Source organism: Trichosurus vulpecula, chromosome 1, assembly GCF_011100635.1.
Source record: "Trichosurus vulpecula isolate mTriVul1 chromosome 1, mTriVul1.pri, whole genome shotgun sequence".
Lineage (NCBI taxonomy): Eukaryota > Metazoa > Chordata > Mammalia > Diprotodontia > Phalangeridae > Trichosurus > Trichosurus vulpecula.
In genome coordinates, this window is record NC_050573.1 from 342,732,557 (window position 1) to 342,756,237 (window position 23,681).

Below are 23,681 nucleotides of genomic sequence, written 5' to 3' on the forward strand. Positions count from 1 at the left end.
CTACCATTGTGAATTGTGGAAAATGTCCTTATTTCAATTCGGGGGAAGCTTCAGATATTCTGAGGCTGGTAGAAATGGTCAGGAAGATTTACATTCTAATCTTCAGGATAGGAATTCCATCTCTATATATACTTTCTGGTAGAGAAAACTTGAGAGTTCTACTGCATGTGTTTACTAGTTTCGCATTACATTCTAATTTGATACTTTGGTTTTATTTTGCAACTGACAATGGTCAGTAAAATTTGGAAGTACTAAGGCAAAAAGATGTGACTCCAGACATGATTCATAACTGTTCACTAGCATTTTTAGAAATGTTAAAAATACTTCAATTTTCATTTAATATATTTACATCTTATCCATTACCATGATGTTTTTGACAAGTCAAATCACCAGGGTGGAAGTAAGAAACATTTGAGTTCAAATCCTGCCTCTCATAAGTCAATCAACAAGCATTTATTGGGTACTTACTTTGTGCAAGGTACAGGTCCACTCACTGAGAACACTAAGAAAAAAGTCACATGATCCATAGCTGCATACAGCTAACCAACTCTTGGGGTCAGACAAGGACTCAGAAAAAGTAAATGCGTGATAGATGTTTTTTAACTACAAAGCAATGGGAAAAGGAGAAATTAAAAACTAGGGGAATAAGGGAAGTCCTCCCCCTTCATTTATATCTGTAAAATTGTGATAATGATGCCTATAAGATCATCTACCTCACTCCATTGTTTTCAGGACAAAGTGATGTGAGAAAATCACATTTATCCATTTTCCTTGACCCCTAAACTACAAAGCAGTCCCTTCTCCCAATATTTTACACATGATTTCAAGTGTTAAAGGACAATGAGCAAAATGAAAGTAGTTTGTGTGCGAAGCCAGGATGGTGTTTCTATTGAATTATTTCAGGAATATGAGTCCATAATGTTGGACTGGTAAGAATGTAGGTCCCTGGAATTCCTTAGCACACCATTTCCAGTGTTGAGTCTAAGGATAGTGTTTTATTCTCCATCACATTTACTCAGAGTTTACAAGTCTTCTTTTCCCAGCGCATAGGCTCATAGCTCTACTGTTGGAAGGGACCTGAGAGGCCATGTAGTCTAACTGTTAGATTTTATAATGGGGAAAATGAGACTCATGTTCTGTGACTCTCCGTAACTATGTAGGTTTTTTTCCCTTATTGATCTAAAAATACTAAATCTTAGAAAGTACTTAAAAGTTATGTTTGTTGTATTAAAAAATACAGTTCTTTTCTTTGAAAATAGGCTGTCACCAAATATACCCCAGTGTTTATTTAGCATAGAATTTGAGACATAGTAATAAATGTAAGATTATTGACTCTACAGAAATAAAGAAGTTTAAAGACTATGTTCAGACTTCCTGCCTTATGATTTTATACACTCTATATAAAATAACTTTTGGATTTCACTCTTTGGAAACATGGACAAGTGATGGTATTCTTATCTTCCTAAATTTAGTAGAAGATTGTTACTGTTTCAGCTTGTAGCCAGTTGGTTCTAACAGATTCTTCATTGTTTTATAGTGTCTCACAGCTTCTCTTTGTGGATGTCCACACTCACTCTAGTAAAACAAAGAGGTCATGAAACTAAAAAAAAAAAAGATACTTAGAAACTTCTATAGTGACTGATCAAATGATATCATGAATGTAAAAGTCAACTTTAAAATGCTTTAAAATATCAGCTATTGTTATGACAAATGGATAAACTGGTTATGTTTTGTGGAAAGGTATAGAATATGCCAACAGAAATTAATTTAAGTCATAATAATCACATTTCTAATGTTAGTAGCTTAAAAGTCCACTAAGATTTTGGGGATACCCTGTTTGAATGTAGCTATATGTATATGGTATATGTGTGTGTATGTGTGTGTGTGTGTGTGTATCGCTGGTAAGATTTACAAACTTCTCTTTCCAATAACTCTGTAGGGTATTTATTACAAATATTATTATCATCATTTTCACAGATCAGGAAACTGAGGCTCAGAGATATAATTAAATTGCTTGTGGCCCAGTGGAAGTATATGATAACCAACAATTATTTATTAAGTGCCTACTCTGTGCCAGGGAATCTTCTGGGTCCTGGGGATTCAAAGGCAAATGTGAAACAATCTCTGTCCGCAGGGAGCTTACCTTCTAACAGGGTAGACAACATATAGCTATATGAGTATATAGAGAACCATGTGCAAAGTGAATACAGGGTAGTTAAGGGAGTGCGAGCCCTAGCACCTGGAGACGTAAGGTTCCATGTAAAAAGTAGCACATGAGAATTAGAGTTGAATTTTAAAGGAAATAAAAGATTCCAAAAAGTGGAAGTGAGGAAAGAGTGCATTCTAAAAACTGAGGATAGCCAGCTCAAAGGCAAAACAAATAGGAAGCAGAGGGTTGATTGTGAAGAACAACATGTAGACCAGTATAGCTATACTAAGGAGTACATGGAAGGAAGAATTTTGCAGAAACTAGACTTAACTGGTTGATTTCATATGTGTAAAATCTATATTATATATGATAATCTTAGATTCTAATAGTAGATGAGAAAAGTTATTTGCTGCTGTATTTCAGAATCACTCTTGTTACACCATTGGGTATTACTTCTATCCCTTAACATGTTCTATCATTCTGGTTCACATCTTTTGGTAAATGACCCACAGTAGATTGGTGTAGTAATTTGAGGTCCTCAAAATACTTGTACGGTTTCATAAAGCCAATCCAATCCTGCCCCCCTTCTTGTTCCATTCAGGGAAAAAGTCATCATCCTTTTGCGTATTGTATTTCCTTCCCCCAACAAATGAACAAGCAGCTATACAGATAAACTAGTTCTATAACCCAATACCTCAAGACAGTTTGGTCTAACTATGTACTTAAGAAAAAGCTAGTGAGTGAAAAACACTTCAGACTATGTTCAGACTATATAAACTACAGAATTTATTTCAAAACTGTAAACAAAATTAAATTTGAAATCTCACATAAACTATATTAACATAAGGCAAAGTAATTCAAATTCAGAGGCACGTGTAACCTCACAGAATTTTGATATGGACTAAAAAGATGCATATATTGAATACATGCTATAATGTAGTTAGGATTTTCACTCCTGAAGATCACCTGTAATAAAAGGAGTTAATAAAAATAAAAGTCAGTGGTTAAGTATTGCAGGACCCTCAAATTGTTTTGTCTGTAATGTTTCATTGAACCATTTTCATTCATTGAACTAACCTTAATATGCAAATAGAAAGATCCTTCTTCCTTCTCTCAAAAAAAGTGAAAGTAAAATTACAAACTACAATAAAATGTTAGAGAAGTATGAATTTATCTAATAAGGAAAAACAATTGCTTTGGAAAAAGTTTAGTTGAATGAGGATTATGTTTAGCATCACGTTGCCAACCTTATTCTTGACTAGTGCTATCAGCTGCTTTTCCTAAGAATCAATTCTTTATAATATTGAAATAAGGGTAAGAAAATTCAATATGAAAATTCAATTCATCTGTTTAACTTGAGATTGAATAAGCCTTTAAGATAGTGAATGATAGTGAAAGGAAAGTAAGGGTTGGTGTGACTGGCATTCCTCTGACAGAATGAAGGAAAGACCATGGAATGGAAATCCAAGAAACAAAACTAAGTGCTAGTTATTCTTTTAAATTTTCAAACATACTGTAGTAATCTACTGTTTGATAACCCAAAGACTGCAGCTTCTGGGATGAGAATTCACTATTTGATAAAAACTGCTGGGAAAACTGGAAAATAGTATGGCAGAAACTAGGCATAGACCAACACGTTATACCCTATGCCAAGATAAAGTCAAAATGGGTACACAATGTAAATATAAAGGCCTATACAATAAGCAAACTGAGAGAGCAAGGAATAGTTTACCTATCAGATTCATGAAGAATGGAAAAATTTATGACCAAACAAGAGATAGAGAACATGATGAAATACAAAATGGATAATTTTGATTACATTTAATTGAAAAGTTTTTGCACAAACAAGGCCAATGCAACCAAGATTAGAATGAAAGCAGAAAACTGGGAAATAATTTTTTAGAACCAGTGTCTCTGGAAAAGGCCTCATTTCTAAAATATGTAGAAAACTGAGTCAAATTTAGAAGAATACAAGTCATTCCCCAATTGACAAATGGTCAAGGATATGAAAGGGCAGTTTTCAGATGAAGAAATTAGAGCTATCTGTAATCATATGAAAAAATGTTTTAAATCACTTATTGATTAGAGAAATGCAAGTCAAAACAAATCAGAGGTACCACATCACACCTATCAGATTGGCTAACATGACAAAACAGTCAAATTATAAAGATTGGAGAAGATGTGGGAAAATTGGAACCCTAATGCATTATTGGTGGAGTTGTGAACTGATCCAACCATTCTGGAGAGCAATTTGGAACTATGCCGCAAGGGCTATAAAAGTGTATGTAACCTTTCACCCAGGAATACCACTTCTAAGTTGGTATCCCAAAGAGATCATAAAAAAGGGAAAGGGGCCCACATGTACAAAACTATTTTTAGCAGCTCTTTTTGTGGTGTCCAAGAATTGGAAATTGAGGGGATGCTCATCAATTGGAGAATGACTGAAAAAGTTATGGTATATGAATGTAATGCAATACTATTGTTCCATAAGAAACGATGAGCAGGCAGACTTCACAAAAACTTGAAAGACTTATATAAACTGATGCTGAGTGAAGTGAGTTGAACCAGAAGAACGTTTTATGCAGTAACAGCAAAATTATACAATGACTAACTGATAAATTTGTCTCTGCTTAGCAATTCAAGGATCTAAGACAACTCCAAAAGACTCATGATGGAAAATGCTATCCACAGCAAGAAAAAGAACTATGGAGTCTAAAGGCAGATAGAAGCACGCTATTTGCTCCTTTTGCTTCTCCTTTGTCATGGTTTCTCCCATTGGTTCTAATTCTTCCTTACAACATGACTAATGAGAAAATGTTTAATATGAATGTATATATAGAGCTTATATCAGATTGCATGCTATCTTGGGTGGGGGTGGGGAGGAATGGGGAGAAAATTTGGAACTCAAAATCATATGAAAGTAAATGCTAAAAATAAATAAATTTTTAAAAATATTCAAAAATGACAATCTTGATACATGACAAATGAGAAAGGGGGTTATAAAGCATCTTAATTTAATACAGTTGAAATGATGAAAGTAACAGGAAGGTTTTATAGTAGTCTTTACATGTGACATACTTATGAATGCCAATATCATTCATACTATGTTACATTAAATACTCCTGTCTCATTCTTAGCTTATGGTCTGGAAAACTCCCTTGATCTCTGGCCATTCTCAGCCATTACTGCTCTCGTTTAATATGATTTGTTTTTTCTTCTTTCCTAACTGTACTCCATTATCCCTGAAGATCTGTGAAGGATTCTATTCTATGTTTCTTATCATTTCTCCAACTTAGCATACCATATTTTTATAAAGTAACAATAAATAATATTATAATCAAAATTACATATTATATAATATGATATTATAGCAATAATATCATCATTAATTATAGATATCAATCATAACAATGTAACATTAAGACAACTATTTAATATTATAATCACAAAATATAATGTAATTGCAAATAATATATGTCACAATTTTTTAAGAAATAATGATTATAAGCAAAAATGATTTCTATAAGTTACCCTATTTAATTCTCACAACAACCCTGGGATATAGGTAGTATTATTATTCCTATTTCACAGTTGAAGAAGCTGAGGCAGAGAAAGGTTAAGAGACTTGCCCATTGTCAAAAAAAACAGTAAGTTCCTAAGGATACTTTTCTATTTTAACTCTGGTATTCCTGACTCCAAGGCTAGTGCTCTACCTACTATGCCACCTAGTTTTTTAAATAACTCAACCAACAACATATAGCAGCTGGTGGCCAAATTTATTGATCACTAAAACTAATATTGCTTCCTGGCTCCTGGTCCACTATTCCTTTGCCTATTGGTGGTGTCAAATTCAAATAGAAACAGATCCCTGGGTATCTGATATTGACTTAGAAAATTACATATTAACATTATCTACATTCCATTTTATTCTTATTTATTTTGTTAAACATTTCTCAATTATGCTTTAATCTGATTCAAGTTGTACTCTGTAGTTTTATTCCAGATCACATGCCGTGAATTTGGTGTCTCTGTCCATGCTGCCAGAATGGGTTTCTCTATAGAAGTGGGGAGAGGATGTTAAGGGTTTCTGTAAATCTCAAATCAGCCCATCTCAAACATTTTGAAAAAGCTGGAATCATGCAGAGAGTCCCTATTATCTTCAGTCCTTCCTTACTGTTACTGGCCAACAACAAAACAACCTGGCCCTTAGGCAAAATCATTGTGAAATTGAAACATCTCAGAAAGTTTCAATAATAAGTTTAAGATGTGTATTCTGTTTCTCACCAAGCAAATTAAGAGAAGCATTGTAGAAAAGGCCTATGACAAGAATACTAATTATTCATGAATCACTAGATGAATTCAAAGATAGTCTTCGCTAATTATTGAACTCAGTTCATATTGTGCTGGGAACGTTTAAAAAGATGAATTTTGGTAAAAAAAATAAATAAATAAATCAGTTACCATAGGGAATTGTGAGTCCTCTATTGGTGATTTAATTCTCTCTCTCTCTCTCTCTCTGTCTCTGTCTGTCTGTCTGTCTGTCTCTCTCTCTCTCTCCTCCCACTCACTTTCCTTCTCCTGCTCCCTCTCCCTCTTCCTCTCCCTCTCCATCTGCTTCTGCCTCTCCTCTCTCTTTTGCAAAATAATGTTTACTTCAAAAGTATAATGATAAATATACAAGCTTACTTCCCCAATTCTAATTGCTCCCTCCACTACTTCCACCACCTCATTCAATAGGGAGAAGAAGGGTATTTGGTTCACAGCTTAGCTAGGTTTCTTCAGAGCACAGTCCCAGTTCCAAGTCCAACCTCCTCCTCCCCTTCTCCCCTCGGGGCTTGCATGCTGGGCTGCCTGGTTTACTGTACCACCTGGCCAACAATCCTTGACTCTCAGAACCAAGTAGTGGAGATCCTGCAGTCCCTATCCCCAAGCTTCTCCACCAAGGGAATTCACTTTGGGTTCCTGGGTTACCGATGACTATGCCCTTCTTAATCTAGCCAAAGAATATGTTGGCTTTTTTTTTACCAGTCATATCCCAGTAATGGAATCATTATAGCTTAAAATTCACCAAAGCTGCAGATTATTTTATAAAGAACTACATCTTTTACTTCTGCAGTTGCTTCCTTGAAACAGAGTGTAGGGCTTCATATCTATACCTATTAAAATGTATCTTATAAGATTTTGCCCATCATTTTAGCCTCTTGATATATTTTGGGGTCCCAGGGCTGTCATATAATGGTAGCCAAATCACCAAGAACTTTGTCATCTACAAATTTGATACGTATACTCTCTCTGTCTTTATCCAAGTGTTGACAAAAATATCAAATAGCACAGAGCCAAGGACTTAAAGCACTGCCTAGAGATCTTATTCCAAGTTGATATCTATCCATTATGATTTCAATCAGTTATAAATTTAGCTAAATATATTATCATTCAGTCCTCAATGTCCCTTTTTTAACAGATATAGCATGAAAGATGCCGTCAAATGTTTCATTGAAATCTCAATGTATCTACAGCATCTATAGAATTTCCCTGATCTGATAACATTGACCAAAAAAGGAAATATGGGTAATTTAGTTGAATCTATTTTCAATGAATCTATGCTCAGTCATTGTTCTCACTACTTTCTATGGTAAATGCTCAAAAATTATCTTTATCATAATACCTTCTAGAGTCAGGGTTCTAAACCTTTTTTCTTGTCTTTGGTGCATTTGGTGGTCTGGTGAAACCTATGAACCCCTTCTCAGAATAATGTTTTCAAATTCATAAAAATAAAACTTACAAAATCAACCAGTTATAATAAAATGCAGTTAATAATATAAAAATCCCCACAACCTCACCTACCATGAAAATTCCTTAGTATGTAAAACTTGCAGTGAAGCTCACTAGTCTATGGGGCAAAAGTGTTAATACAAAATACAAAATCAAGAGTGCAAGTCGAAAGGTGAAGCTAATGAGAAGAATGGACACTTTTCTCCAAATAAGATTTTTTAAAACAACAACAATGGGAACATTTGGAAAAATCAAGACAACTTTTGCCATTTTATGGTCCTGTATTGTCTTCTCTAAGAGGCAGCTAGGTGGCTTAATGGATAGAGTACAGGACCTGGAGTTGGGAAGACCTGAGTTTAAATCTGACCTCAAACACTAGTTTTGTGACTCTGGATAAGTCACTGAAACTCTGTTTGCCTTCATCCACTGGAGAAGGAAATGGCAAGTCCCACCAGTATCTTTGCCAAGAAAACTCCACAGACAGTATTAGCATCCGTGGTATCACAAAGAGTCAGACATGACTGAATGACTTAACAACAACAAATTCTTTTCTGCCATCTGCATCCCATCTTGCTCAGGACTTTATAATGTCTCATAATGTTTTCTGGGTTCCTTCTAGTAGTGTTATTTTCTCCCATGTGAATCATAAGGAGTGGGTAGTGATTGTTAGTTAGGTATGAAAAGTCTCAGGCATCCCTCCGTCATTTCTGAAAGGAATACATCTTCTTCATTGTTCATGTCTGATCCAGCAAGAGCTGTCTTCCTACAACACCTCAACAAAAAATCACAGAAAGTTTTAACCTTTCTCTTCTTCCTCTGAATATTACTGGATTCTCTCTTGATGGTACCCATGAGTCCATAATGCCATTATTTGTACCACCTTCCTTGCTGGGCACAGTTCTACACTAAATGATGATGGTAATGATGATAATGACAAGCACAATCATAGCTAACATTTATATAGAGCCAACTGTGTGCCAGTCACTGTGCTAAGTGCTTTACAAATATTATTTCATTTTATCCTCACAACAATGCTGATAGGTAGATGTTATTGTTATCTCCAGCTTATAGATGAGGAAACTGAGTCAAATACAAGTTAAGTGATTTGCCCAATGTCAGGTGACTAGTAAGCATCTGAGGTCAGATTTGAACTCAAGCCATCCTGACTTCAGGCCCAGCACTCTACTCCTTGAACCATCTATTTGCCAAGAGGTATAATAGCCTTATACTTATCATTTAGCTCCAAATATTAAGTGTTCCTTCTTCCCTTTCTTACACAGGTTAGGATACCTTTATTTCACAAACTTCTCTTGAATCACTTCTAACAGCCCCTCTCAGAAATATTTATCTCTCTTTGATAACTTGGAGAGTAGAGAATCTAACCTTGAAACCCTTCCACCTTTTCCTCTAATAAAGTGACAAACCCGTATTTGTGCATTCTTCTCAGTGGCAGAAAAACAAACAATACGCTCTCTGTGAGTGACTGAGAAATTCCCCCTCGCTCTTCACAGCCACTTCAAATGAGATACTCAGTCCTCTTTCATTCCTGTTGGCAGAGCTTTTAGCCATCATTAATGGCATCTTCCCAGTTTGCCATGTACACTGTCTGTACTGGCGGCTCCTGAACATTCTATGTAACTCATATAATATTTATTTCCCTCATCTTAGAGGATAAAACCATTCTATGAATTTTGAAAATAAACTTAAATTATTTTATTTTCAAAGCTCTAACATTTGCTGTACAATTACTTCTAAAGTAATATATATATATATATCTTTTTGCATTTAGTTTAGTTTTTTTTTTTAATTGTAACATAATGTGGCTTCTGAATGTACAAACCGAACACCCTTCTAGTCAATTATTTGTTTGTAGAATTCTACAATTATGAATTTCTCCAGAGAGCAGCAAATCAATTATCATTTTAATCCTCTGCCCCACCCCCAATCTGTCCCTCAAAATTACTCTCCCATGATCATTAGGAGAAACAAAAGTGTTCCAAGCAAAACTATTTCAATCACTGAGGTAATTATGTTTGCAACTCCAAGAGCATTCAATGTGTTACACATCAAGGGCGACATTTTAATAGCTAATGCTAGGAGGCATTCTCTATATCATCAAGATACTATCTCTTGGTTTCTAGGAAATGTCATGGGCTAGACAGATGGACACCATGCTTCAGCTAAGCCAAGAATTAATTGTGAACTGTGTCGTAATTGTGATTTGATTAATAACTGAGAGTCTACAAATTGCCCTGCTTTATGATGGGCTAGAGGTTATATAACTATGTCTCCTGTGTATGAAATGAAGATGATTAAAATGATAAATTACTGTGCACTGTGGTTGAACTATGGTTCAGTCTAGCTAGAACATTATCAAATAGCATGGCATAGTAGAAAGTCAATGAGCTGGGAGACAGGAGACCTGGGTTCTAGGCCCAGCTCTACCACTCACACTTTGGGACTTTCAGTAAATTATTTTTCTTCACTGGGCTTCAGATTCATCTTTTGTAAAATGAAGGGGTTGTTCTGCTAGAGTTGCTTTTGTTTCTGCAATTCTGCCTTTCTGTGAAATTTTTGGACAAGCAATGTGCCTTACCTGCACAGAAGAGCAGCCAGCTGTTGCGGTTATTTTGTATGAAGACAGCTTGTCTACTCTTCACCCTAAATTGTGATAATTGGTTCAAATGGTGGCAATCAGAATGCTGCTGTGAGAAACTATTCATTTTTGTGAAATGTCAGTGGGGCTCAGTAAAGGACAATCACTGCACATGTGAGTGGCTGGCAGGCATACCATCCTCTATTGTTACAGGAAGCTTTTTTCCAATGCATGGTTCATGGCCTAAAGGAGAGAGCTAAACAGATTGAGTATCTGTAGTGATATCACCCCCACAGTTAGGAATAGATTCTAATTTATAAAATCTATGCCATGCTAGATTGAAAAAATTAAATTAGTCTCTTAAAATATATAAAAAAGGAAGACAATGTTTGGTTTTTTTCCCTCTGAACTTTTAATAATCAATGTTACCTATTAGGTAAATAAAAGTAACTTTGTGTTGCCCCAGCATTTAAATATATGTATGTATAGAGGCCATTTCATTTTTCAGAAAGATAAAGATAAATTGTACTGACAAATATGTTGTATATGTTTTCATGATAATTAAATTAGATATAAACTACATCTAAATATATATTCATACATGCACATAGGCATAGTTCAGATCTGTCTGTATGCTTGTTATATTTGTACAAAGAAAATAAGTAAAATCATTTTAGATGATTTAGATTATCTTCTAGGATAATATTTTTATTTTATAACTTTGAGTAAGATGGGTTAAAAATTCCATAATTAATGAAAGTTATTATATGCCAGACATTCAATTAAGTAGCCAAAAGCTAACGACAGACTTCCCTAACCTAACTTAGCCATTGAATGATGTGTTACCTGAATTACACATACTTGTCCAAGACATCTGGCCCATGAAGTTCTTTTTAACCTCCTCCTCAGATTAAATAGCAGACAAGGAAATTTGGTAATAAATTTAAATAAGTCCAATTTTATGGTAAAAAAATGTTAAATGAAATGTTAAACTTTAAACATTAAAAATGTTAAACTTTTTAAATACAATCCAGAAAATTCTCAGCTTTTGTAGTTGAGAGAAGTGTAGGTTTCACACACAAAGTAGTTTATAGTTGAATTCTGATTTTTGCCTTCAGTGTATCTGGTCTATATTCATCTTCTGCTTTCAATCAATCAATATTTATACAGCACTTGCTATGTATGAGGTACTCTGATGAGTAATAGAAATACAAAAATTTTTACAAATACTAATCAAGCTTTGATTCTTCTTAAACAGAATAAATAATAAAAATAATAATAAAATCCTTATAACTAAAGATTCTATATAGAAGTGAAGGAATATTAGAATTTCCTCAGAATCTCTGACTTTTGAGACTCTGTAATTGATTTCCATCTCTCGAACACAGGGTCTGTCTAAACTCTTTTTCTCAATCTTTGCCCATTTTAGCACATAGCAGGAGGTTTATCAGTGTTTTGCAAGTCAATTAAATTTTCAATACATCATTCAACAATATGTCAATTCATATTTGTTTTATGAAGATATTGGCACTTAGTTATTTGGTGGGGGGACAGGGATTGTAGGTAAATTTGTTTCTAAGAAAGGTCCTGAGACCTGACTGGTGACACTTTCTCAGAATCCCATATTTATCATTATGGACGTCCTTGCTGTGGCAACCATTGACCTATCATCCCACCCCTTACTTTTCCTGCCTCTTCACCCCTTCTTTGCCAAGCCAGACATGACCAAGTGAAGAGGAGACCTAACAAATATTAATTTATATTTGCATTTGCCCTCTGTGCGGATAGTGAGAATGCTTAATTTAAGGACAAGTAAAATTTAACTTTGCCTCCTACTACCTTTTCTATGATAATAACCTTTTCCTAACTCTCAGTGTCACCTCTTCATTACTCCTCAAGTCTTATGTCCTCATGCTGCTTTGTTCATATGCAATTGTAGATGACATTATTCAAAATTTAAGCTATGAAATAGAAGAAAGATATAGGATGATAGCTAGCAGTGATGGACAGATCAAGTGAGTGGTTCTTTTTAAGAATGAGGTAGACAAGAATATATATTTTAGGGAGCAGAAAAACAACCAGTCAAAAGGAAAAGAAAGGATTAAAGAGAGATTGGGGAAATAGAGCAATTTTTTGGAGAAGACATGTTGGAAAGGGATTATTTATGCATATAGATGAGTTTGTTTTAGAAAACAGAAGGATCACCTTTTCATATGCGATAGAGGTAATGGAAGAGATGATGGAGAAGGGATTTGAGTGATATGAGATTATGTGGGCAGAATCAAATGCTAAAAAATTTTTCTATTGAAATATGAGGGAAATTCTCATCTGATGTGGTAGGGGAGTGGTAAGAAATGGGAAATTTCAGGAGGGATAAATATATTTGAAAATCCATTATGGTGAGTGGGATAGTAAATAAATAAGGAAGTGTACCTGAATCACATTGGCATAGTGAGGGCTCAGTTGAGATTGTTGAACATAAATTTCTAGTGGACCCAGTCAGCATGATTTTGTGGATTTTTTCTAGCTTTTTTTAGTAGCATGCAAATAGGTAAAAATATGTACCTGGTAGAAGTGGAAGTGGGATGGTGAGAGTAATACAAAGTTGTGATTTGGTATGGCATGACCAAAAATAGCATTAAAGGGCAAGGAACTCAAGTATAAGGGACTGAGATATAGTGGAGAGTGTAAAATTTAATTAGTTCACCAAGACCTCGAGATGGAAAGGGGAAAAGAGTGTAGTCAATATTAGTGAAAAGGTGATGACCTGAGAAAGAATTGAGAGATGGCAAGATTAGAGGTTAGTTACAGTGAGTATGAAGAACAAAGTAAGGAATCATGAAACAGAAGGAAAGATGGAATGACAAAATATTATGCTCAGATAAAGGAAATTCAGAGTTCATGAACATGGGTAGAAGTAGAAGACATGGATGATGTCAAAGTCAGGGGTATGACCATTTCTGTGTATAGCAGAGGTAGATTGGAGGACTATGTCATGGGAAAAGATAAAATTGAAGAACTGGGAAGCAAGGGTGTTTATGAGAGTATCAATATGTATGTTGAAGTTAATGCTTAGAGAGAGAAGACCCCAAACTTTGGAATGTAAAATAGTAAAAATAATTTTCAGACATTTTATGACCTTTGCACAAATCTCATTCACCAACTTTTACCCTACAAAAAGAATGATCATACTATGTAATGACAATATAGTTTGTTTCTCACTCTTATTTAATATTGACTAAATATTGGGCAGAATAATAGGTAGCAGTTAATTTTTTTCTTATATGTTTTTGTAAGATTTTCAGTAATTTAATATTGCCAATTAAACTTCTTTTAATTGACCTCTTCATATTGTCTTTCTGGCATTAACATTCTGGGTGACCACACCAGATGTTAAAGGTTGTGTTCAAATAAGGAATCATTAATTGTGGCACAGTATCTGATTTTTAACTCTTAATTCAGTAGGTCCATAGGTATATCCAATGTCACTAATTTAAATGATGTCAGTATTTCATTATATTTGGAAGCATGGACTCCTGGTGGCAAACAATGAGTATTTTAAATGTTGGTTATATTAGTAGGAAATGATAATAACATTAGGTCACATTAGGTTAGGAGATAATTCTACAAAGAATGAATTAATAAATGAAAGATGTAAAATTATTTAGATTTCCTTCTCTGTAGCAAAGAATTTATCTTTGTGAGACTTTTTCTTAATTGCAAATGGGAATAGGAATGATTTCTAAAAACAAATACTGAAGGTGCTTTGATTTTGCCAAATGTTACTCAAAAGTATCCCAGAAATTTAAATACTTTCAGTTTATAATTTATTTCCCACCAACAAAGAAGCTAATTTTAAAAAATCAGCATGTTTTATATTAATACTAATAAGTATTTTCCCTTTTGTTTGGGTAGAAATTACAAACAATAAAAAACACAAAAATATATGGACACTTCTCATTGCATATTCTATTGTCTTTCCCACACATATTCAGGTTGCCTGGCCACAATTGAGCTCTTGACGTAAACTAAATACATGAACCAAATAAAAATGTCTCACAAAGCTAGCTATGATTTCCTAAAATACAAATATTGCCCACTATGAATGTGTTTGCCTTTATTTACAATTCTAAAAATCACTTAATTAAGATATAAACATGGCACATTGTTATGAATTCTTTAATTCCAGTTCTGGAATAAGAATATATTGCTTCCTTTCCAGAAGTACAGAAAGACATAGAGGCATATTTAGGTGTACTTGAAGCACAAAAATTTAGATTTCGAAGATTGGAAAGGGACCTCAAAGATCATCTAATGATTAACCACTCCTCCTACTCCAATGAAATTATATGATATCTGTTTTGTATTTAATTATTATATTTAATTATTTATGTGCTTGCTCTTTCCTTTGAAAGAATGTAAGCCTCATGGGGGCAGGAACTGTTTAATTTTTATCTTTGTATTCCTACTGCTATTATAGCACCCAGCACATAGTAAGTTTACTAATGCGCTTATTGAACTATCACATCTAATCAACATCCATAATAATTCCCCCTTTCAATATACCCAACAATTGGCTAGGTAGCCTTTATTTGGAGACCACCAATGAGATAGAAGCTACCACTTTCTGAAATAGCCTCATTTACTTTTAGTCAGCTCTAATTATTAGGAGGTTCCTTGTATCAGAGCCTAAATTTCCCTTTTAGCAATTTCTACTCATTGTTTCTGGTTCTGGATTCTGGGATGAGACGGAATACGCTTAATAGCTCTTATTCATGACATTTCTTCAAAATTTTTGAAGATAATTATAATAGATAGCTTTGCTGATTCTTCTTTTTCCCTGGTTCATTTTTTCTTCACCCAAAATGTCCTCTAATTGAATGTCTCCAACTTATCAATATACTTCCTAAAATGTGGCAGCCAGAACTGAACATTGTAATTTCAACCAGATCTAACCATAGCAAAAGAAAGTACAACTCTTCACCACCCTAATACAAGACACTATCTCTTTCTTATTAAGACCCTTAAAAAGAACCAAAGATTTGGAATTGAAATGGACTTCAAAGCCATCCAATCTACTCCTCAAAACTTCAGATAAGGAAAGTGAGGCCTAGAAAAGTTCCACATTTAAAAATTAGTTTCCCATTTGGAAGTACCTCCCCAACTGCTTTTATCATTTATGTTCCTTAGCCTTTGTTGCCTGTCTTAAGAGAAAAGATATAATTGAAAATGGGATATTTTGGAAATTCGTTGAATAGTAAATAAGAAAACAGGTAACTACATAAGCAAGTAAATATGCATTATATGTATTAAATTCCACAAAATTATAGAATTTTACTGAGAAAATGATTTTTGATTTCTTAGTATATTGAGAAGAAAATAATGACTAAGAATATCAAATGAATGGTAAGTTTAGAGATGCTGACCAATATTTTTTGGTGTGCTTAATAAAGAGAGCAAAAATGACATTGTTAGGCATATAGCTAATGAAGGTTAAATACAAAGAAAGGTCAAATATAACAAAATTTTCATAAAAGGGGTGTGTGTGTATGTGTGTGTGTGTGTTAGCAAAGAACTAGAAGCAAAATTTCAACTGAATTGCTTCAGTTGCCTAAAGCAGACAGAGGTTAAATGACTTCCTTATCTTCATATCTTCATAGCTAATAAATATTAAATCAGTTTTTGAACCCAAGACTTCCATTCTCAAGTGTTCCATCCTCATTATACCTTATCTGTACTGTTTTCTCAAATATATATTGTTGCATTCCAAGTTCAGAGAGCGTTCTATCAGATTTATGTTGTTTCTTAGCCAAACTCCATTTTCTGTCTCACTGCAAATGGCTATTTAAGTAGGTGGAAATTTCCACATCCCTTAAATAGTTTATTGAATACCTACTTAAGAAGACTTGGCACATGTTGGATCAAATAAACTCTTTGTAGATCGTTCATCATTCAGAAGGCCAATGAATTATTTCAGTAAGAGAAAAACCCCTAGGTATCATTTAATAGTCACTTTCAAGTCTTCTCTTTCCTTTGTGTTGACAATCAAAGGATACACATACTTTAGGACTTCATTTCCTCAAATGCTCTTGCATTTTTCTTAGTTTTAAGTCTCCCTTAATTAGTAAAGTTTATAGATGACTATGTACTAATACGTTGTTTGCAGAAGTTAGACATTGAAGTTTTCTATTATCATAAAAAAACCTTTCTTAATAAATAAATCATTCTTATCCTTTCCTGAGAAGTTGTTGTGAAGTAAATCATTTTGTGAAGGGAAGAATTCATATGCAGTGAGAAAGAATGGCTTGGTTTTAATTGAAGTAGATTGCACAGATCACTGACTGGCTCACTGCTCAAGTTAGTGCTAATGTTGCAGAGTGTATAAAATAAATTGATAGGCTTCAGTACATCTTTTAACAAAGATGTCAATATTAGCAACAGTCTCACATTTCTACTCATTAGCATGTTCTTTGGCAATCTCCACTGAGACGCCAGGTCTGCAGTGATTTGGAAACTGAACTCATTATTAACTCTTCTGTAGCTTTGAGATATATTGGCAGCAAATGAATTTTGATCATGATATTCCACCTTCCCAAACTGAGTTTTCTCTAAGGATCAATGAAGGACTTTATTCTGCAAGCTGTCAATCAAATATGCTTCATTATAATTAAAAATCATTGCAGAAACAAATATATGTTTAAAAGCCTGGTTAGCACCCTAAAGTTATGTAACTTAGTACATAGAGTACATGGTTATATTGCTATAACTAAACTTTACATTGATGTAGATTAAACCTTCACAACCCCCTTCACGCTTAATAGAAATTCTTTATGAGTTATTTTAAGACAAAACAATCCCTAGACAAACCATGAAAAGACCAAATGAAATCATGAAGACTGGTCTTCTGATAACTGAAATAAAATTTACCTTTGGCCTGTACTTGAAGCTTTCCCAGAGTACATAATCCACTGAAATCAACAGCTTTCTGGGGACAATTGTCACTTCTGTGCCTTGATAAGACAGCATAGGAGGACTCCTGCAGTAAAAGAAAAAAAAATCTAAGTATAATGAGTAATTTTATTTCATTTTACTTAGTTGCTAATTCTGATTGAAATAAAATGGGATATAATAGCTAAAATAAATTGTAGTGCTTTTTTTCTTAATTATATGACTAATTACATTAAAAGGTTTCCTCAGAAACAGTCTTTGGCAGCTTCAGAAAACCTTAGGATAGAATTTAAATTGATGTTCGAAACTTTCATACCTATTTCTTGCCACAAGTTAAATTTCTTTTGTTTCAATATTCTATCATTTCTAATCAAAGGTACTCTGCTCTAGAATGCTAATTTATTATGATTAGTTGTTATTATGCATCGAATAAAAATACATACAGCATAAAATATTCGTACCTGCATGTCTACATTTAAGCCACAGTTAGTGTTTAACTTCCACATTTTAGAGATTTTCTATCAGTTCTTTAAAAGAAAAAATGGACCCAAAAGGCCATTTTGATTTTTATGAATATTTCCTTGATTTTGATAATTTTATGACTAGACCACTTATGCAACTCCTTTAGTAATTAACCAAGTTCTTTTTACCACCGTATATATTTGCATATGCTATGATATGAAGAAGTTGATTGAAATACTCACAGGAAGCAAAACACATGCACAACTGAGTGACTTCTCTCTCCATTTCATGTATTCCAATAAAGACACATTTTTTAAAATGTGAATCTCACATTTTGCTATGGCAAAAGCAGTTAATTTTTTTCCCTTAAAATGATGTAGAACAGCCTGATCACCCCTCCCAATCCTTTATCCCCAACATAAACACTGGGGAGACTGGATGGTGGAAAGAACATTGGCTTCAACATTGACCAGCTATGTGATTTCTGTAGCAAATAACTTAATTTCTTCAACTGTAAAATTTAGGAAATAAAACTTGAACTGCCTTCCTCCTAGGACCTAAGGGGTTTAGCATGAAATAAGATAATGTGTGTGGGGAGGTATCTTCTACTCTCTCTTTTGCTATTGAAATCAAAGAATGATAGGATCATAGAGGTGCACGCCAATCATTTCACAAATGAGGAAACAAGAATAGAGAATGACTTGCCCAAGGTTACACTTTCTGAAGCAATACTTAAAGTTCAGGTGCGGCTCTAAAAATATTTTAGTTATTTGGATTAATTCTATAAATGAATTTAAGTGATATTGCCAATTTAATTATATCAGAAAGGCTCAGTCATGAAAAATAAATAAATCTTTCTTTGTTTAGTTAAAGAGCTTCTTTTAATAGTTTCATACATAAAAGTTCTGAGCACATCCTGTTATGTAGACTCCTGATATTTTATACAGAATAGATTTACTATTAATGGGCTTTCTTTTTCTATCTCCCCCATTCAAATTTTTTCCTAATACAAAAATTATGGTTATTATTTGGATCTTACTAATTGACTGAAGTTACTAATTATTTAGATTGATTTTTGATTGCATTTATCACATTATCTAGCAAAGCACCATATCTCTTAAAATAGGAATAATTTTATTTCTTCTTGTCTGTGTGTATTTCCTCAATTTATTGTCTTCTTTATTGTGATATCTAACAATTCTAGAGCCACATTAAATGATAATAATTGTAACAAACAATTTTATTATATCCCTAATCATATAAGAAAGACCTCTAGATTACAAGCACATACATACACACAATAGATAATGTTAATTCTTGGTTTTCAATAGATAGTTTTAAATATACTAAAGAAAAGTGTATTTGTCCCTATATTTTCCATGTTTTAATATTAGTGAGTGTTATATTGTATGTGTTTGTGTGTGTGTATACACACACCTATTGACACACATACACGCATACATGCATTTAATCACTACAAATTGAAAAGTGAGTCACTGGACAAGATTAACTAAGCAAAATCCAGCAATAACTGAACATAGTAACATTATGTTCAGTTAGTCCAAGTCTGTCAAGTACTGGGGTAAGGATCCCCTATTTGGAAAAAAGGTGGAGAAAACTAGAAAGTAATACAAAAGAAACTGATTTTAGACTAACATCTTATATCATATGCTACAGTAAACTCTGAATAAGGCTTTACTTTACAAGGTCATACAAAATAAGAAAAGATAGGCCATTTCTTTACAACTGTGGCTAGGAGAAAATTTTAACTAAACAAGTGATAGAGGTCATCAGAAATGATCATTTTTATTACATAAAATGTAAAAACTTTACATCGAGCAAAATAAATGCAGTTAGAATGTAAATAAGTAATTGGGAAAAATCATCACAGAAAATTTCTCCAAAGTTCTAATATCCAATAAAAATATAGATATAATACCCACTATATATCAGTACAATAATATGTGATACACACCTGTGCATGTGTGTATATATACATATATGTGTGTATGTATACACACAATTATCATATGGAAATATATTAGCCATTCCCCAACAAATATGTGGTTAGAAGTTATGAATGCACAGTTCTCAAATATTAAAAAATGATATATGAAAAATGCTTCAAATGACTTAAAATCAGAGAACTGAACATTAAAACAACTCTGATGTCCTCACACCTATTAAATTGTTAACGATAAAAGAGGAGAATCACAATCATTAGATTTGTTGTGGTATAATAAGCATACTAATGTAACAATTGAAGCTATTGGTTACTTCAGGGATACTGGATAATAAACTAGACCTATGCCCCAAAATTCAATAAATATTCATATTGCTTCCTCCAGGAATACCACTGATAGTCATACATCACAAGAGGATCAAATATAGATGGAAACACCCATATGTACAAGAATGTTTGTAGAAGCATTTTTTCTTGTAGCAAAGAACTGGAAAGAAAACTGGTGCCCAATTATTGGAGAATGATTAAACAAGTTGTCATATCTGAGTATAATTGAATATTACTTCTCTATAAGAAATTATAAATATAAGACATTAGGAAAAAATTAAGAAATCTGTATGAATTGATACAGAGACAAGCAGTACCAAGAGAATATTTTTTACAATCACAAAAATAATATAAAGCAAAACAACTACATAAGACTTCAGGAAGTTGATTCAAGCAAGTAACATTTAACTTTAAAAACTGATGATGAAACATACCTCCAACCTCTTGTTAGAGGTATAATAGATTCAAGATGCACAATAAGAAATGTATTCTCAATGAGGTCCAAGATATCAGTTTGTTTTGCTGGGTTCTACATATTTGTTCCGACAGAGACCTTTGTCTTAGAAAGAGGTGAGGATGATAGGTTAGTAGGTATTCATAGATATGTACAAAGAAAAGGATATCAATTAAAATATGTTTTAAATACACAGAAGAAAATAATGAAGTGAGTAAAGGAACATAAACAGAGTAATTTTTATTTTAAGTTAATGAATTATTACCTTACTAAATAGTATGTGCATATGAATATATATTATAGCTCTAAAAATAAGTTTTACATGTGTATGTTCATGATTTCTTATAACAGTCTCTTATTCTTTTTATATTTTAAACTATTTGTTCACAATGAAGTTTGAAATATTTTTAAAGAAAATCTGAATAAACTTCAAAAAAGCATGAGAACTGAGAAATAGGTATTGAATTTGATCATTAGAAGACTGTACATGACTTTGAAATTAGTCAAGTATTGGGAAAGGAAGCCAGTATATAAAATATTTAAGGAATGAGTTTAGTGTTCAGAGCTGCTGATCACTGGCTTCTTGTGAAATTGGGAGTGAAAGGAAGAGGAAAAAATATGGTAGTTTCAGAGCAGAGCCAAGTCAAAGAAAGATACTTTATTTTTAGTTTGTTTTTTTAAGACATGGTGGTGATATTTTCAAAACCAAAGTACTAGGATTTAAATGATATTTGTTTTGTAAAATATTATTAAAACAACACTTTCCTTTTTTGAAATTGAGAATATATGAGGAAATTCTAAAAGAATATATGATTACCAAAAGCATAGGATCCTCTGTTTCTGTGGGCAGAGGAGGATCCAATGAAGAATGAATAAACTGATCTTTGATGCAGCATGCTCCTGGAGGAAATAGGAGTGATTGAAATCAAGAGTGCAAGTCGAAAGGTGAAGCTAACAGAGAAGAATGGACACTTTTCTCCAAATAAGATTTTTTAAAAAAAAGGAGAAAGTGGCTGAGAATACAAAGAAACTTTGAAGTGAAAAGGAGACTTTTTTTCCATTTTTTCCTTTTCCTTTCTGTTAACAAATGATATATCACAAAACTGGAAACAGACATGTCCTATTGGTGACAATCATCCTTTTATGTGGTTTCTGTTAACTGTTTTGGGGAAAGGTACTTTGTGAGGATGTTATCCTTGTGTTTAGGGGGATATCATTACTATGTGGCAAGATAGAACATATCAAGTAAATAAAATGGAAAGACATTTCCCATGGATAGCTTGAAATGGATCAGTGTCATAGTATTGCAGGACATCTGCAGGGACTGAGAGGCAGGGTTGGGATTAGGGGACTGAGCAATATGAAAATTGGCTGGAACAGCTGCTGTGAAGAGTACAAAAGGGAGTTTACAAGAGATGAATTAAAATATTGCTTAGCAGCAGTGAGACACCCTTCCCCCAAGTCTCTCAGTTAACATACATCTTTTGCAGACTGAGTCAGCATGTCTTCATGGTTTTCTCCAGCGGTCTCTAGCGTTCTGGGAGCAGTTACAGAGGGAAAAGACAATAACAGCCATCCAGAGTTAGAAATTCCTGAGATAGATAATCAAAGGGGAAAAAAGGTTTATAGAGCTTTGGAGAGGATGGCTTGAAATAGTTGGACAATGGAGTTTAGGGTAGTTAGTGAGAAAAGTAAATCAAAAAAGCTGGGACATGTGTATAGTATGAGAAATACAGGGAAGGCTCAAGATAACAGACCCTAATGAGGGCTTGTCTAAGCAGATCTAATAGACGTGAGGGAGTGGGAATGAAATGATGAAAGTTAATAAGGGTGTGACCAGAGACCAGAGCTTCAAACTGAAGTCTTTAGAGGTAGACACTTTACCCCAATTCAGAGGCAGAAAGGTTCAGAAAAATGATGAATTGCATAGAAAGAGCTTAATCTTAAAATGTATGGTAGGTTTCAGAGTACGGAATTCCTTGAATGCTTAGCTATCAAGTTGAATTTCTGCCTGGATCTTGCCTGGCAAATAGGGATAAAGATGGGGTGTGGACCTGTGATTTCCCTAGTACAACTTCTGATGAGAAAAATATCCTCTAATAAACCTTAGAGAATCAGCGGTGTTCCCAGCGCAACATGAAGTTAATGCCCAGGATAATGAAAATAACTACAGCAACATTTACATGGCACTTTAAGGTTTTCAAAGCGATAATTAAATATGATCCTATTTTATCCTTACAACATCCCTGGGAAGTAGGTGCTATTATTATCACTATTTTACAAATGAGTATACTGAGTCAAACAAAGTTTAAATGATGGGGTGAAACTACATAGCTAGTAAGTATCTGAGGATTTGAACTCAGGTCTTTCTGCCCAGTGCTCTCTACTATGCCTCTTCCCACCCACCATACAGCCAATTTGTGTCAGAAACAGGACCTCAGTTTAGGTCTTCCTGGTCTTGAGCCTGACTCTCTGTCTGCTCAACCATTCTGCCTCTTACCTGGCATATACTAAATGTTTAATAAATATTTGTTTACTTAGTAGGGAAGGAGGAGCCATTAAAGTTATGTTTTTGTTTGTAAGAAGAGTGTCATTCAGAGGCATCCTTCAGGATGGCGTTGGTGTATAGGATCAGGGAGAAACTAGAACTGTGGAAGATCAAATTCCCTGTGCTGAAGAGTGACTGAAAGGTAGTAAAGATAAAGGTCAATGGAGATGAGGAGACAGATGACCCCCAGAACCAAGGCTTCTGATGGATCCCTGTAGTTGTTGGAAATCTTAAAATTAACATTAACAGTGAGCTAGCATGAGATAGTAGAAGGAGCACTGAGCTACCAGAAAGAAGCCCCAGGATTGAGTCTTAGATCTGCCATTAATTATCTATATGACCTCAGACAAGTCGTTACTTTTTGAATGTATTTCCCATTTATTTAAAAAAAGTATTAGATCTAAAAGCCTCTCAAAGACTCTTGCATTTTTGTGTGTATTGGAGAGTAGAGGAACATGTTTG